A 6000-nucleotide genomic window follows, 5' to 3' on the forward strand; every position below is an offset into this window, starting at 1 on the left:
AATGAAAAATCAAGTAGTGGTCTGAAATAGAACCCTAGTTCATTGCAATTGCAGATATCATTGGGTTTAAATTTTATAAAAATTTCTGTTATGCAGTTCTTCCAGTCATCTGTAGCAGGTTGCATCAGCATCCAACTTTTCACTGAATGATTCTTGTAAACAACATTGTTTCTCTCTTTCCAACAAGAGAGCCAACTATCTGTTGGTTGAAATCATGATCACCAAATTTTTCTGAAAATGGTTTGCTTTCACCATTAACACTCCACGACTGATGGGTGCATTTTATGTTCTTGCCTCAGTGAACTGCTTTAATAAAGCGTGTATAACATTTTCCTTCTTAACATTACATTTCCTCTTTATGTTCATGCTCTCATTTAGGATGACTGCACATCCAATTCTTTGCGATTTTAATGATACAGGAAAGTGAAGTCTGAGAAAGTCCCAGTATTGTTGCAGTTTCTCGCCGACTACGTTTTGGAAGTTTATCATATTTTTCTAACACTTTAATTTTCCATGTAAATTTAAATCCTTATGTTTTTGGGACATAGCTTCGAAATTCATAAAAATTTAATTATAGTACATAGAAATCATAATGAAACAATAGTAATGGAACACTAAATATTAGCAACAGTTGAAGCACATGCCAAAAACTAAAAGATTTAAACAAATATACAAATCAAACAGTACAGTATGCACAATGTAGAAAGATGAAACACACTGAAAGAAGAATGACGTGAAGTGTATTGCACTGCATGTATGCATACATAGTTTGCCATCTTTTTTCAACAGAAATCTGGCACTGTGTTGTTTATCTTGAGCCAGCTAGTGCCAAGACCATGGTACGATGTGACCCATTTCCTTGTTGTAATTATCTTAAACATTAAATATGGGTACTGCAGTAAAATTAAGCATAAACAACAAAATGCAGCGTAAATTATTAAAATGTTGATTCAATAAACCGATTCTTGATTCTATTAAATGAAGAAATTTATTATATAAATTTTCTGTTTTTTGGTTGGATTTTAGAAAAATGATTCAATAATCTGGCTGATTCAATTACTCACTGATTCTAATAAACGGCATCTACTGGTATCATATCCAGGATTTTAAATTGAGATTCAGTGCCCACATCATCATGCCCTTCCCATAAGTAGGCATGTAATCATCCTTATTGTGTTTTTAAACACACTTTGTAGGTTTCATACTCTTAATCATTTTATTCCAGCCCCTAGCATTGCAGTCAGCAAAGTGCTCTTAAGAAGAGCTTGTTCACAAGTAACAATGTAAGTGTAAAAAAATTTCAATTTGTGTTCAATTCAGTTAATATGTTCGATAAATCATATCAATAGTAAGTTATGTTTAAATTATTTTTTAAAATCTCTGATGTATAACATCTCAAAATTATACATTAACTACCTAATACAGTAATAAAACTCAAATCTAGTGAATGATATCTGTTATTATTCCTTGGAAATTTTTAAAAATTAGTTTTTTTTATATCTGTTAAAGCATTTTGGCATACATATAAATAGTGATATTTTTCATTATTTTAGTTTTCTGAATTACTTCTCTTTTGTCATTTATTTATATTACTCAGTATATATTTTATGATTATTTTCTCAGATGTCATTCATTCCACACATTACTTTATGTATAAGTTCCATCCTATTTCCCAATGTTTTAAGTGATGCTCTGTTGGCATCATAACAGCAATCAGTGATGTTGGCATCAATGTCATGGAATTAACTACACTAAAGTGAAACTATACCTAACACATTACAAAAGTCAATAGGAACCAGTTTCTTGGTTATTGCTTCACAAAACCTCAGATTTTAAATCATAACATGTTCTATGTGTAATGGACTAATATGGTTGTCAGGCATGCGGTTAATAATTTCACCAAATTGTTAGAAAGTTAAGTTACAGTTTTATGCTTTTACTTCATACAGTGTCTAATTAATTTGTAGTAGTTAACAAAATCGTGGTTTAACATGTTCAGCGCGGACGTCTCATTGACATCGTCATGGGTTAGGCTACAGGGCTGATGATGTCATTGTGACATCCCTTATTAATGCTTTTTTTAAGTGCTAGGGGATCAAGCAACAATAGTTACCAGTAATGATTCATTCACTACCACCTCAAAGAAGGTTTGAATTATATATTCGTGGCTTAGTTTACCATTCCTTTCTTAAGTCATTTTTTTTTAATTTTCAAGTTTTGATAACCGTTTTTGTTAAAACTTTTATTTTATTTTAGTTTTTTCAATTAGAATTTAATATAAGTTAAACATAGTAATATTGAATATAAGTTCAATGAAAATCAGCCCAGCAATGACATAAAAAAAAATAAGTTCATCTTTTGATTGTACTTTCCCGATGATTATTTTAGTATTAATACTAAATAATTTTAATACGTAATATTTTTTAGCTCATAACTTCATGTAATCACTAATTATGTACTGTTATGGAAATTTATAAAAAAAAAAACAGATTTAAAAAATCGGTCAAATAATGAATATATTATGCCACATAATCGATTCATCACTTTTACATATTCTTTGAATTCGTAAGATTTGTCTCACTTTTTTATAATATCATTTATAATCATTTCTTATAAAAATCTATAATATTTCCATGTTAACATTCCTGATTATTTCAACTTCTTTTTTTAGAAACATGAATACAATTCTGAGCTGCCAGGTCCTTCAGGAATAAATAAAAGAAACCTGACCATTACTGCAGAAGAAAGAATCTTGTCATCGGAAGAAGTGTTTAATTTCCTAATGAATTCAGATATCGAAGATTCTAAAGATGAATGTGAACCTTCTTCTGACAGCAAAGAGGAAGAAGACGATCAATTAGATAACATAATTGTAGTTCCAGAACCTGTTATTGATAATCATAGGAGAGTAGAAGAGAATCTACTGATTAGCTGGCAGACCGAATGTCCTGCACCACACCAATTCCCTTTACTGGCAATCTTGGGCTTAGAGTTATGCTAGCCGGCTGGGATCCAATACACTATTTTTAACTTATTGCAAATGATGATTTTTTTTAATTTAATTTTTCAAGAAAGTAATTATCAAGGAAACAATTAAAACAATTCCCCCTTTTTCGAATATTTCCTCGTGAAAATTGTTTGCAAGAGAAGAGTTTGAAATTTTTTTGGGAATTTTGTTTCTTTCAGGTTACTACCCAGCACCTAGTTTTAGTCACTTATGGCAGGTCAATATCTTATATGATTTTACGATTATGAGAAAAAATATGGCTAGAGTTCGCTACATGATAATTTTAAGGGCCCTTTATTTTTCACCTAATCCTGCCAGTGGTGAGGAAATTCCAGGATTTTATTATGCATTATACAAAATTAGACCTTTAATTGACATTTTTCACACAAATATGACTCATATACATTATCCGATGAGAGAGATGAGTCTTGAACAGTCCATGTTCCTGTGGAGAAGTTTGTATTTTTGCCAATATATACATCTCAACCCCAATTTGGCATCAAATTTAATATGCTGATCCAAACAGATGAGCTAATATTAAAAATGAAAATTTATACATGAGCCCCAAATAATCAAGTGGGTGGTAAGGGCTATATAGAAAAGGTAGTAAAACACCTGCTCCAGGATTATTTATACAGAGGGCACAATGTACATATGAATGATTTTTATAATAGTGTACCTCTGACCGATAAATTGTTGGGAAGAAAAACTTCTGTAAAAGCAAACTGTAAAGGAAATCCAGTCCATATTGTTAATAAAAAAAATTTCAAGCGGAGAAATTGAGCAAGGTTACACCAAGAAAGGTATCTGCTGTTTATTTAAGTGGCATGAAAAATGCCAGATAATAATGATTTCTTCTCAACAGTCAAAATCAGATTTGGAAAAGAAAAAGATAAGCCTGAGGTTATCGCAAAATGTAACAAAAGTATGGGGGAATTGATTGAGCAAATCAACTTGTGGCTTATTACATCCCTAGAAAAAAAAAACTTTGCGATGGTATGCAAAAGTTGCTATTCATATTTCATATGATTATGAATAACGCATATCTACCATATAAAACACATAAGCCTAACAAGAAAATTACATTGTTAAAATTTTGGGATGTGTTATTGAAAAATTAATCTAAATTAACCAACCGAAAATAAGGCTGGAACCAGCAGTTTATAGAGGCATTGGCAAGACCCAAATTAATATTCCTCAGCAAATGGAAAGAATAAATCTGGTAGAAAACCACAGAGGAAACTCTGAGTGTGCACTCAAAAAAAAAAAGTTACCATTGATTCCCAGTATAATTGTTTGTTGTGTCTTTTGCAACCAGCAACCACCTTTGTCTACTTGTTTTGAAATCTACCAAAGTACATTTAGGCTAGTTTACATTTAGTTTAAGCTTTTTATTGTTATTATTTCCATTTTAGTATTGTATTAAATTTACTACTGTTTATGTTATTCCTTTGAACTGGTTTTTCAGTACTGAATTATCATTGTATTTGATGAAGTATTAATGGTTAGTTTGATTATTATAACAAAATTAATAATTACAATTCTGATATTTGTGTTTTTATTTTATGTCTAGCCCAATATAACAATTTACACTCGGTTTTGTATATAAAGTTCATAATATCTAATACACTGCTATTACTGTAGATTGTACAGTATGAATAAAACTAATGAAAATATAACACAACTATTTTGTTTGCTACTTGTCACGTTCTAAGAGATTACCCACGAACAAAAATTTACATTTAAATATAAACAATATAATGTTTATATTTTGATAAAGAATATAAATTACTTCAATGCAACATATATTTCATAACTTAAAAATAATAGCAGACTATATAGGGAAGAACGGATGATATTTAGGTCTGTATTCTGTGGCAGGCAACGTCACTGTGGCATCTTAAATACATTGTTGGTTCCCCCCCCCACAAAAAAGCATTACCAAATTAAAAAAAAAAACAAATATTGGCATTGATAAAGGTCTTAAAGATATGAATTAAAAAAAAAAAAAAAATCAGCCACATTGATAGGCTTCTTGATACCCCACTAGCACTGAACATGTTACAATGTTAGAAATTAAGTCGTTTACTTTTATTAATCTTATACAAAAGTTATTTTTATATTATACTAGGCAATCAGACTTTAACTTATTGTTAATTAGAAGTAAGAAGTAAAAAGTAAATATTGTAAATATTCATTCACTTTAATGGTTCTTATGTATCACGGTAAGCATAAAAGATTTTATTTGTGATTATAATTACATAACCTGATACATCATATGAAAAGTGTTCGTTTTACACACTAGCAAAATCACTTCTTTTATACAAATATGAGCAATATGAAGTAATGAATTGTTCAGTTAATAATAGGAGTGATGCTGTGGTATTCCCATCAGCTAAGTGATTTTTTTTTTCAAAAAGTTTGTTAGTGGAATCCTTTTCAACACATTCATTGTGATTATTTTTCCATTTATTTAAAAAACTCGCTTACATAATATTTTCATAAGACTACAATGAAGGTTTATAACTGAAAAAATTTACATATAACAATCAAAAAGAGATCACATGCATCTTTTAAAAGAAGTGACAACAAATTTGTAAAAATTAAAAATAACGTAACATTATACGATGATTATTATAATTTAATTTTTCTTTAAGAAAATAATTTTATAAAAGGTTCTCTTCATAAAACTATGTTTCAAATTTGTGCATAAAATAAGGAAGGTCATAAAATGTAAACAGAAATATAATCAAAGACAAAAGAAAATGAAGTGTTGCACAATTATCAAAAATGGAAAGCTATCAATTTCAAGTAACATATCTTTTAAAAATACAATCAAAAGACCATTATAATCACTTTCTAAAGTACATTATACTAATAGACTGATTCAGAAAAATGACAAAAATTGAATGTTAGTGAACAGAAGATTATTATTATTATTAGGTACCTGATTTTGTATTTAGATATTAGTTGGATAAATAGAAACAAGTGCA

Source organism: Lycorma delicatula, chromosome 6 (assembly GCF_047948215.1).
Source record: "Lycorma delicatula isolate Av1 chromosome 6, ASM4794821v1, whole genome shotgun sequence".
Taxonomy (NCBI): domain Eukaryota; kingdom Metazoa; phylum Arthropoda; class Insecta; order Hemiptera; family Fulgoridae; genus Lycorma; species Lycorma delicatula.